The sequence below is a fragment of the Physeter macrocephalus genome, chromosome 16 (genome assembly GCF_002837175.3).
Source record: "Physeter macrocephalus isolate SW-GA chromosome 16, ASM283717v5, whole genome shotgun sequence".
In the NCBI taxonomy this organism is placed as follows: domain Eukaryota; kingdom Metazoa; phylum Chordata; class Mammalia; order Artiodactyla; family Physeteridae; genus Physeter; species Physeter macrocephalus.
This window is the reverse complement of record NC_041229.1, coordinates 57,459,881-57,472,220: the sequence shown is the minus strand read 5'-3', so window position 1 is coordinate 57,472,220 and position 12,340 is coordinate 57,459,881. Positions and strand designations below refer to the sequence as shown.

Below are 12,340 nucleotides of genomic sequence, written 5' to 3'. Positions count from 1 at the left end.
CAGTAAAAAGAAATGAGCTATCAAGCCATAAAAATACATGAAGGGACCTCAAAAGCATATTGCTAAGTGACAGAAGCCAATGGGAAAAGGCTGCATACTGTATGATTTCACCATATGACATTCTGGAAAAGGTAAAACCAAGAAATGGTAAAAAGATCAGCAGTGGCCAGGGGTTGGAGGTGGAGAGCACAGGGGATTTTTAGGGCAGTGAAACTATTCTGTATGATACTGTAATGATGGATACATGTCATTATACATTTGTCAAACCCCACAGAATATATAACACAAAGCGTGAACCCTAATGTAGACTATGGACTTCAGTTAATAATATTGTAGCAACACTGGCTCATCAATTATAGCAAGCGTACCCCCCTAAGATAAGACGTTAATAATAGGGAAAACCGTGGGGTAGGGGAAGGAGAGTATGTAGGAACTCTGTATTTTCCGATCAATTTTTCTAAAACTGTCACCAAAAAAATCATCTATTAATTAAATACATATGTATTTAATTTAAATATCTATATCACTTGATCAATAGATAGCTGGATCAATAGATCTAGGCCTGAGAGATTACACGATTCCCCCGAGGCCAGACAGCTAACCATGGAGAAGAGAGGATTTGAAACCAGGGCTGCCTCTAAAGCCTAGTCTTTCCATGGCACCAGCCCTAGATGGAGGGTCTGTCTGCCCACGTTTCTACCGCCTTCCGTGTCTATGACAGCTGTAGCATGTGTCACTGAAAACTGCACCTCAAAGGGCCAAGTTCAATATTTTGGTTGGCACCAGGGCAGCAGGGGCATGGAGTGCGACCGAGAGCTCTGGGCAGGAAAAAGGATCCCCCCACATGCAGTGGGTGCAGGGCTGGGGGAGACGGAGACCTGACCTCCTCTGGCAGCCTTCCCGGGGCCCAGGGAAGAGGACAGGGAGCACATGTGGAGGTGGAACCGCACCCTCCCCCTTCCCCCCGCCCCACACCCCCACCCTGGGCCCATCTCCTTGGCCATGACCGCCCTCACTGGGCCTCAACACCAGCCCAGACCCGGGGCTGGTGACCTGAGGCTGAGCTCAGCCACCAGCAGGCTGGGTGACCTCCGCAAGTCTCTGGTCTCAGCTTTCCCGTCTGTATCATGGGACGGTGTGAACAACATCGGATGATCCCCAAGGGCCTTTTCGGCGCTCAGCTTCTAAAAACCCTTTATCCACCTGCTCTCCCCCCATCCTCAGGAGATAAGCAGAGGTGGGGTTGCTCAAGGAGGATGGAAGGACAAACCCCACAGTCCTTGTCTGGCCTGGCGGGGAAGAGCCCCCTCCATTCCCAGGACCAAAGGCTGGGAGTCAGGAGCCCGCCGCCAACTGGAGCGGTCAAGACAAGGTTGAAAGCTGCAGGAAGGCCTGTGACGAGATTAGAGGCCTGGTCATCCTGAACCCCAGGCCAGGGCTCTGCCCCTGTCCAGGTATCTCTACCATCTTTGACAGGGACCAAGGTATAGGTAGTCACGGCCTGGATAACTCACAGTGATGACCCCAAACTTGACTTAGAGTGAAACCCAAGGAGTAAAAGGCACAGGGCTGTGGGGACTCCTTCCCACAGTGCTCAGGGAACATGGCCTTGGAGCAAGACCAGGGCCTCCCTGTGGTCCTTCCTCACTGCATACCCATCCCCTGTTCCCAATGCAGGTGTGCCTGTGAAACCACGTTAGCTCTGGGCTCCTCTGACCACCTTGAGGCCTGGAAAACTGCTCATCCAGTGCAGCAGCTCCTCCTCCAGGAACTCAGCCCTGCCTGGGTCAGGGTCTCTTCTGGACCCATAACTCCTGTGCTTCCTCTAGCCGCACTGCAGGGCAGCTTCCTGGAGAGGGTGGATGTCAACAGAACTCAGAAACAAGGGAGGATCTGTAGCACAATGGGGAGAAAGAAGGGGGCTCTAGGTAAGGGGACAGCACAGGGAAAGCGTGGTGGCAGGGAGGGTGAGCAGGGCCTCTCCCAGGGCTGAGGGCTCCAGCAGCAAGTTAAGCCCCGTGTGGGTTCCATCTGGTTGTGATGGGGGTGTCTACTCCAACAGTAGCCTCCCAGCCCTCTGGGGACCCAGGGGCAGCAGGGCACCCCCAGGCAGCTTGCCAGCTGGGCTGTTTCTCCAAATAATCGACCAAACCCAAATCCACAGAACAAATCCCTGGCCCCAGAGCTGGGGCTGGAGATGCGGGGACAGAGCTGATTCTGGGACCTCCCACTCCCAGACCATCCGATCCCAGGCCCCACCCTACTGCTCTCCATCACAGCCTCCTGTGCTTAGCTTTTGAGGAAAGCTCAAAGAGTCACTACATTCCCCGCTGCACGGGCCTCATCAGATGGCTTAAACTGAGAGATGTGGGCTGCTACATCTCACTGTGTGGCCCTGAGCAAGTCACTCCACTTCTCTGGGCCTCAGAGAAAGCCCTAGATTCTAATGAAATCAGCAGAGAAGATAGGCAGATGTAGGGAGGAAGGAAGTCTGTCACTGAGGCAGCTGCCGGTGGGGAGAAGCTGGGGGAGGAGGTGCCGGGAAGGAGGCCTGGTGGGCCAGTGGCCCCGTCATGGCCGCTCATTCTTTGGGGGAAAAGCTACTCAGTGGCTTAGGCTGGGGCTCAACAGGAGCTGTCAAAGAATCAATCATGCCATAATTCGGGTCATTGTTAATCTCTTTCCACCGTGGTGCCAGGGCCTCCTGTTTACCCAACACTTCTGTCCCAGAAGACTTCTGATAGCTCTTCCTCTGGGGAAATTACCAGCAGGCTTGCTTCACCCCAGTCGTGGGTCCCCTTCTGTCCCTCCGGGCTGCCCTCCTGTAGGTAGCACTTCCTGCTTCTCCTTCGGGAAGGGCTGGCTTCCTCAGAACCGTGGCCTCTGGTATTATCTGTTGCATACCCAATTTACTCATTCAGTGTATGTTTAAGAAGCCTCTGCTATGTGCCAGGCACCGCTGGGACCTGAGAGAGATCCACCGAGAATCCGATGTGGCCCTTCCTTTCAAGGAGACAGTCTCATCGCAGCAACAGCAGCTACAATTATAACCACACTCACAGCGCTTTGCAGTGTACAAGGAGCCTCCACACTCATCGTCTCATTGAAGCATGGCCCCAACTCCACGGGTAAGTACCGGATCCCCATTTTATGGATGAGGAGGTTGAGGCTGGTGGAGGGCAGGACAGGTTTGCTGAGCTGCACCCTTGGTTAAGGCCCTTGGGGGACAGACCTGCATGTTTGAGGCCATAGGCTGAATGGGGATCAGGCTCAGGACCCTGCCCAGGGCCCTTGGGTTCTCTGGGCACAGAAAGGACCTCTCTTTGGATCTCTCTTTCCCTAGGTCAGGGCTATGAGCTTGGGCTGAGCACTCACCAGGAACAGCCTGCACATTCTCTAAACCAGAGTCTTAGAATCACCTCCCCCAGGGCTCTTACAATCATGGAATCCTGGCACAATCCAACAGGGATCTTAGAACGAACCCTGGATTTCAGAATATGAAAGTCATCAAGTGTCAGCACCAGAAAAGACCTGGAGCTATTCCACCCAGCCTCCCCTCCCTGCAGAAATCCTCTGCACAGCCTCTAGTGGTGGTTCCCCCGCAGAGCGGCCTGCATGGGCTTGCCTACGCCTCTTGACAGGCCCCTCCCTCCCTGGAGGGCCGAGTGGTTCCCTCTTTAAACGGGGGACAGAAGGAAGGCCCTCCTAAGAGGAGTGGCCTGCCCCCAGCGCCCCCTCCGCCCACCAGCACTGACAGGTCCTCCCTGGAGTGAGCAAAGGGCCAGGCCAGGGGCCTGGTCAGAGGAGAGACTTTCACCATCCTCTCACCCCTGGTGGACGCCCCAGCCCCTCCCAGGCACCCAGTGATTCAGTCACAGGAACCAGGCTGGCTTTTTCCAATGCCTCTCCCTGGGTCTCTGGAAGGAGGGGGCCCTGAAGAGGAGGAGGAGAGGAGGAAGCTGAGTCTGGCATAGACATGCACTGAGCAAACTCCTCTCTGCCCAGTTTTTAGCCCCTGAGGGATCAGAAAGCAATGATTTATGTTATTGATTTATGTAAAATAGCAGAGTTATTATACAAACAGCCTTCCCAGGCAGGCCCTGGGGATGGGAGGAGAAGCAGGTCCTGCCGTTTTAGGAATCTCTCTCTGCTTCCTTCCCCTCACACCTACCTGTCTGGCCTCACCTGCCCCTGCCCCTCCTCGTGCGGCTGTGCTCCAAGCACACGGCACCTCCCAGCCTCCCCCCTCCCCTGTACCTTTGCTCATGCTGGGCCCTCTGCCACAAGAGCCCTCCCCCACCCCCCCCCAATCCAAATCCCAACCATCTTAACAAATGCACCCTGGACAAAGCTTGGCCTGACCCCCCCGCAGAAGCCCACTGCTTCTTCCCTTTGTGCTCGAATCACCAGGCAGAGCTCTTGAGACATGATCATGGGCCTCTGTGCACAGCAATTATCTGCTTCCGTGTCTGCCTTGCCCACCAGGCTGAGAGCTTCCCCAGGTGGAGACTTCTGACCCATTTGGCCCAGCTTTTCTGAAGAGCCACAGTATCTGCGACCCGGCAGGTGATAGGGACACGCGATACCCCAGGCCGCGTCCCTGCTAGAGGAATCACTGGATGGGGGACCTGTGTTCCTGCACTGGGCCAGCACCAAGGAGGCGCCCATTTATATGTCAGTCAGAAACGCTGGTTAAATGTGCAAAGGAAGGGGGCTTCCCTGGTGGCGCAGTGGTTGAGAGTCCGCCTGCCGATGCAGGGGACGCGGGTTCGTGCCCCGGTCCGGGAGGATCCCGCATGCCGCGGAGCGGCTGGGCCCGTGAGCCATGGCCGCTGAGCCTGCGCGTCCAGAGCCTATGCTCTGCAACGGGAGAGGCCGCAACAGTGAGAGGCCCGCATACCACACACACAAAAAAAAAATGTGCAAAGGAAGGAAGGAAAGAACCCATCAGAGCCTCTTAAACCACCCAATTGCAGGGCCACTTTGAAGCCTGTTCCCAATTCTGCCTCTGAATAATTATTAGCCTTTTCCCTATTTACAGGAAAAATTAAATTACTAAAAAAGCTCTCAAGTATTTTCTCCCACAATTTGTTGAAACCTCTGCTATCTGTTCCAGGTCTAGTACAAGATGACCTCAGATTTAGCACAGAATACTGACTTTCTCACTGCCACTTGCATCTCTCTTCATCACAGTTCTTATGACGAGCAGCAGCCCTGCCACTCAGGCAAGTCTGAGAACCTGGGGCCTAAGCTTCTCTTCCCCTCTTTCAGATTTCCAGGTTTCCTTTCTAAAAACCGACCTTGCCTGAATGCTGAGGAAGAAAGTCCCAGGGGTTGGCTGGTCCAGTAAACCTTGAAGGTTCATGCTCAGTCCATGATTCAAGGCCTCTAATTCCACCATTTACCATTCATTCCTTTGGCTGAAGCATCACTTACTCTGCGATTCTCTCTTAAAATACAAATCTCCTCTGGAAATGGGAGCCCATTAAACCTCCAAACTGAAGTTCAAGAAAACTTAGTTTAATGCCTGGCTCTAGACAGGCAGTAAATCATAGGGGTTAGGAATGTGCACCCAGAGCCAGCCTGCCAAGTTTGAAACCTAGTTCTACCACTTACTAACTGAGCAGGTTCCTTAATGCCTCTAGACCTCAGTCTCCTTATCTATAAAGTGGGGATAATAATAGCACCAACCTCATGGGCTGTTGTGAGGGTTGAATGAGCTAATATGTGTGGGGTGCTTTAGATAAGTACCTAGTCCACTGGAGAAAGCAAGAGACAACTCTATTCAGAGTTTCTGTTTTTGCTTTTTCTTGCTTGTAAAATGGAAAAATAATCCTTGTTTCCTCTGCCTTTTCCCATGAACTGTAGAGTACAGCTCCCGTGAGAGAGCGAACATCATTCTGGAACCCAGTGGGCTGCTCTCTGCAGCTTCCCTCTAACTCCTTTCCCCCTACCTCCTTCCTCGCTTTTTCCTTTACCTGGAAGAAGGCACCAGTGGCTGTGAGCTGGGCTCCTGGGGGGTCCTGTCCACCGAGGTGGTGATGTCACTTCAGTGGGAGAGCTGAGGGGACAAACCCAGTCAGATTACACATCAGTCCATCCTGCCTTCTCCCCTCCCACCCGGCCCTTAGTGAGCCCCCGCCCTGTGCCCACCCCGCGCTTGGTATGGGGACCAGGGATGGGTCACATCTAGTTCCTGCCCTGGGGAAGCCGCCAAGCCGGTGGGAGAGCCAAGGAGACATACGTGATCCTGTCATGTGCTGTGAGACCCCACACAAGCACCTCCACACATGCTGCCCCCAAACCAGCCCCAAACCCAAACCCAGTACAACCTGCTGCCTGAACCACTCCTGCCCCACCAGGGCCCACAGAAACATGATCCAAGGCCCAGCCACCATGGGGTGAAACCTGGGGCTATGCCTGGCTCCTGGGAGGCAGAGGCCCGTTCGTGCTGCCCAGGGACCTGCTTCTTTGGAGGCAGACGCCAAACCAGCTGTTCTAAAGCAGCCGCTGAGGGAGGGCTGGGTGGGCTGGAGGAGGGATCTGGAGCGCCGCAATTATGTGGCTGACTTCTGACTCATGCCCCGCCTCCCCCATCACCAGCTCCTACAGCTGGCAGGGCAGCCCTCCTGCCCAAGAACTGGGAGGAGAGATGGTACTGACAGGCCTTGGGGAGAAGGGGAGAGGGGGAGAGGGAAGGGGGTGCTGGGTCAGCACTGCAGGCTGCAGAGGATGTCGCCACAGTACCCACTAGGGGACACTGAGGCTGGCAGGGCCTATGTCACCCAGAGAATCAGAGTCAGAGCCAGGGTGGGACCCAGGGCAGGGGTGGCTCAGGCCTGGTGTCCAGCCCAATCCCATTCCGACATGAGAACTTTCTCCAATCTGATCGGGCCCTGGAGCCACATACCAGCAAGAAATGCAAACAAGACTCAGCCTTGGATGGGAGGGGGATAGAGGTGGACTCACAGAAGCTTGGAAATGACATCCAGCTACTGAGAGATGGACTCCTGGGGCACCCCCAGCCCTGCCTCCCTCCACTTCCAGTGTCCAGGTTTCTCGCAGAGCCCTGAATGCACTGCACTTTACAGTTTATAAAACACTTATTTTCTTCATCTCCCACAACGATCCTAAGGCCGAAGTGACAGAGGGAATATAAATAGAGCAGGGCTTCTCAAACAAATCACCTAGAGATCTTGTTAAAAGGCAGTCCAACTCAGTAGGTCTAGGCTGGGGTCTGAGCTTCTACATTTTTTTACAAGCTCCTGGGTGATACCTTGCTGCAGGTCCAGGGACCACAGTTTGAGTAGCAAGAACATAGTTGTTAATGGCATGGACACTGGGGCCAAACTGCCTAAGTTAGGATCTTGGCTCTTACTGTGTGACCTCGGGCAAGTTACTTAACCTCTCTGTGCCCCAATCTCCTTATGTATAAAACAATAATCATAATAATAAAACCTACCCCATAGGGTTGATGTGAGAATTAAATTATGTAAAACGCTTAAAGTGATGATGATTATTTCAAATTTTTTAATGGAGGCTCTGAGAGATGGACACACTCAGCAAGGTGGCAGAGCCAGAATTCAAACACAAATTTCTTAATGGAAATCCTGCAATAACAACTTGCCACATGTCACAGCCAGCAAGCCCTCCGCCATTAGACAGACATGGATACTGAAGCCCGGAGAGTGTCTGGGAACTGACAAGGTCACCAGAAAGTTGGTGTCGGAAATTCAAGTCCATGACCCCCAGCCTCCTGCTCTTTCCATCACACCTCACTGCCCTGCAAGGAAGAAAAAGCATCACAAGTTCCCCCTGAGGGGGACCCAGCTCTGCTGTCGGCCCCCACCTGCGCAGCAGCTACCCTGGAAACCAGATGTGTGTGGGAGTGGCTGGATGTGGACGCTGCCCTCATGCCCACCGTGGCCCCAATTCCCCTGCACTCTCAGAGCCCTGCCTGCCAGGCTGGGCGAGAACAGTCTAGCATCCTCCGTCCATGGCCCAGCTCCTACATCCAGTCTGTGGCACTGCTCCGTCTCAGGGTCACCCAGCCTGAGTACCAGGCAGGGCGGGATGTGGCCGGGGCCCGTCTCCATCCCCACCTTGGCTTCCCAGCATGGGGCCAGTGGGAGCCTATGAGTCACTTGAAGGAAGTGCTTGGCCCCAAACAGGAAGTGGCTCTTCAGGCAGAACCCCTGACCCCCACCCCCAGAAGCTCCCCAGGGCAGGTGCCTCGGTGACAGAGTCTGGTGAAGGAAGGGAAGCTGATTGGGACATAGTGACACCTATTCAGATTTTACCTGAAACTCAAAAGCAACACCATCGTCTGCATTGTGAAACCCGGCCAGAGGGCTTCTCTGCTGTATGATCTTATGTACATCAATGCCCCTCTCTGAGCCTCAATTCCCTCATCCGTAGGATCACGGGGCTGCACTACAAGACAGCTATAGCCTGGCATTCTACAATGAAATAAAGGATTGGAGGACGTGAATATAGGTTTTAAATAAATGAACAAAAGCATATGTGAAAGAGATGAATGAGTGTATGCCGATACCTAGATTTAAGCTCCAGCTCTAGCATAAGCACCGTCATTTATCTCTCGTTAGCTGCAGGATAGACATCTATCTCATGGGCAAGAAGATATCCCCTGAATCACCCTTAGGTGCAGGGAAGAAGGGCTACTGCCCTGAGCCCCACACATCACAAACACACACTCACAAATAAATATATTATAGAACATACAGGAGCTTCTGTCACACAACATCCATGGGACCCACAAGCCTAATCCGCTCTCCTAACACTGCTCAGGCCTCTGAGAAACTCTTCATTTCTTGGGTTTGAAGAACAAAAGGTGATTGTGTCCAGATGAAGGTTTGAGGGTTGCACAGTGGCTGACAGGGGTGAGGGTGGGAAAGGGAGGGAAACAGGATGCTACTGAGGGGGGAGGGGAGGGATGGAGGAAGGGCACTAAGTGGCAAGAATGTTTTGCAGGGCAGACAAATTAAACTTGTCAAATCCTTTCAGAGAGCAACAACTTCTTACATAACAAAGTATCCGCTTCCCAGTAATGTTGAGCATCGTTTTTTTTTTGTTTTTTTTTTTGTTTTGGCTTCTCTCCCTGTTCCAATTTGTAGTTCTAAAAGTACTCATGAATTAGTGTGTTATTCACAATAAATGTACATGGCAGCTGAGGAACATCTTACGGTATTTAACAATTCATATTACTTGGATTAATGTAACATGAAATGAGATACTAATTCTTTTTTTTTTAATTTTTATTTATTTTTTGGCTACATTGGGTCTTAGTTGCTGTGTGTGGGCTTTCTCTAGTTGTGGCGACCGGGGCTACTCTTTGTTGAGGTGCCTGGGCTTCTCATTGCGGTGGCTTCTCTTGTTGTGGAGCATGGGCTCTAGGCGTGCGGGCTTCAGTAGTTATGGTACGTGGGCTCAGTAGCTGTGGCTCGTGGGCTCTAGAGCACAGGCTCAGTAGTTGCGGTGCACGGGCTTAGCTGCTCTGTGGCATGTGGGATCTTTCCGGACCAGGGCTCAAACCCATGTCCCCTGCATTGGCAGGCGGATTCTTAACCACTGCACCACCAGGGAAGTCCCATGAAATGTGGTACTAATTCTTTACGCTGGCAACTAGATGGACATTAATCACAACTATGAATAGTTTAATTTTTATAAAATCTTCAAAAATTTGAATTACTATATCATGTCTATTTAAATAATTGTATTTTAAAATTGGATATTCATTAATTATGATGTCTATAGTTTTAATTTCCTAGATAATTTCAAGGAATAAAAACAACTTTTGAAAATATAAATTTTCCTTTCTTTACATGCAATTTACATTTTTGATGGAAATATATTCAAATTCTATACACTCTAAATACAACTGCATTTTATTTTTGATCCTTTAGATTATTACCATCCATACACAATTTTCAAATGATGTGAAAAATCTTGATTATAACAATTATAGTGATCTTGCTAAAATGAAGACAATAAAATATATTTTATGAAATATGTCTTATTACTCATCCAAATGCCACCAGCCCACCAACAAAACACCCAGATGTGTAATAATAATTAAATTGTCTTCCTTGATATTTTGTTCCTTTCAGTTATATAAAACCATAACTTTACAAGGTGGGAAAATGAAACTATCTTATACAGTAGTTTCTTGGTTTGTTTTGTAACCTTCCAATATCTGACGAACATATACTGCAGGCCTCTGTTTGTATTTTTGTCCTGGGCCCTGCAAATTTTGGGCCATGCCCGTCTGCCGACTCCCTGCCCACCAGCTCCCTTTGGTGGGGCCCAGGCCACCCGCGCTGGTCGCCTCTCCTTGCTGAGGATCAGCTGGGTGTCGAGCCAGCCCTGTCTTCCTGAGTCTGCCTTCTAGAAGGTGCTCCTCACATGACAAGTCCTCATGCTTAGATGTGGGACTTATTTCCAGAGCTGACTCGAATACCCTTCAAGGGCAGTGGCCATGACTTGACTGCCATCTCCCACAGACCTGGTGCTCGCTGAAGTCCCTTACATTCCAGCACCATCAGCAAAGGGACCCGGATGGGAGGGCCTAGCAGCCTCTGGTCCACCGGGCTGGTAGCCCCCATTGGCTCAGACTGAGCGAATGGCCCATGGCCCCCACAACTGGTTTTCTCCTCCTCTGCACCCTCACTCCGTCCACCTCTACCCATGACCCCCTCCTGCCCCCTTACTCTGGGCCTACCGGTCACAGTGACCCCCTTTGGGCTAAAGCCACCAGAATGCACCCTCAGCCCCATGACATCTGGGCTGACAAATCTCCACATTCTGGACTTCCCTGGTGGCACAGTGGTTAAGGATCTGCCTGCCAGTGCAGGGGACACGGGTTCAAGCCCTGGTCCAGGAAGATCCCACATGCCGCGGAGCAACTAAGTCCATGAGCCACTACTACAGAGCCTGTGCTCTACAGCCCACGAGCCACAACTGCTGAGCCCACACGCCATAACTGTTGAGTCCAAGCGCTGCAACTACTGAAGCCCACACACAACGAAGAGTAGCCCCCACTCACCGCAACTAGAGAAAGCCCGCGCACAGCAACGAAGACCCAAAGCAGCCAAAAATAAACAAATAAATTTATATATATAAAAAAAAAACCTCCACATTCCCTGCCTGCCACCTTTCCAGCCTCTTTCACAAAGAGCTTCCAGAACCTGGGTTCTGGAAGGGGGCAGGGTAGAGGTGTTGGAGACTGAGAGCCGGGAGACCTGGGTTCTGGGTGTGGCCAGGCCACTGAAAGGCAGGTCGGTGTCTTCTCTAGGCTCAGGGTCTTCACTTGTCAGATGGGGATGCTGCAACCAGCCCAGAATGCCTCAGGGGATGAACAGGATAACCCAGTGAGCAGGACCTGATAGGGCTTTGGAAACTGTAAAGTACTGAACCATGTGATGGAGGCTCACCTCATCTCTTGTGTTTCCTACTCGGCCTGGCCCATGTGGAGTCCATCTACTAAGACACTGTCCACCATTTAAGGAGGGCTGGCCACAGCCTTGTACGAGGCTGACATTCCCTGTCTGTCCTCTCACTTACCCCTTTTGGCCTCCCACTACAGTACATTCTACAGATGCCAAAGCAGAGGCTCAAGGGAGTTTGGGTCCCAGGCTCAAGGGCATAGCTAAGCAAGTGGCAGAGCCAGGATTCATACTTTGTCTGACTCCCAAGCCAGGCTAGACAACATAAATCCAATCACCAACACACATTTCCTGAGCTCTCCGGTGTGCCAGGGGAGGCCTGAGGCTGGGTGGACAGACCTGCTGGAGGAGCCCACAGTCTACGGTACAGACAGACGTGCGGAGAGGGCATGTGAACAAAGGAGGCATCCTTCCTGGGGAAGGGTGCAGGAGGGCCTTGGTGGTGGATTAAAGCCATCTCCCAGCCTAGCCCAGGCAGCAACAGATACCCAGGAGTGAGCAACCTTGTTTCCCCTGCACCCACCACCTGGCCAGCCCCTCATGCCTGCTCGTGGGTGGAGCAGGGACCTAGACATTTCAGACCACCTCCTCCTCTGGGGCCCCTACCTCATGTCCACCTTCACCCCTAGGGTCTGCAGATTCCCCAGGCTTCAGGATAGGGTGCAGCCTTGCAGCAGACTAAACATTAAGCCTGGTGAAAGAAGGATCCTGCCCATCTGAGCATGCAACCCCTTACCCAGTAGGTGATCAGAGGAGCTAATGACTAAACAGCAGTGACTGACCACTCTGGTACCCGGCTCAGTTCATCCTGACTGCAGGGAGGTTAGCTCAGGTTCTGAATCGGACTGAGGCTGGTGGGGACCAGAGCAGAGCTGGTA

The 12,340-nt window shown here is 52.2% G+C and overlaps 1 protein-coding gene across 5 annotated transcripts in view; it reads right to left on the bottom strand.

Annotated features, from left to right (window-relative positions):
* Positions 1-12,340, bottom strand: part of GDPD5 (glycerophosphodiester phosphodiesterase domain containing 5) — a 93,670-nt gene that overhangs the window by 53,243 nt on the left and 28,087 nt on the right. For all 5 annotated transcript variants that reach the window (XR_008615408.1, XM_028477335.1, XM_055078790.1 and 2 more), the window contains exon 2: positions 5,979-6,061. The gene's annotated coding sequence lies outside the window, so the exon portion shown is untranslated. The remainder of the gene's footprint in view (positions 1-5,978; positions 6,062-12,340) is intronic.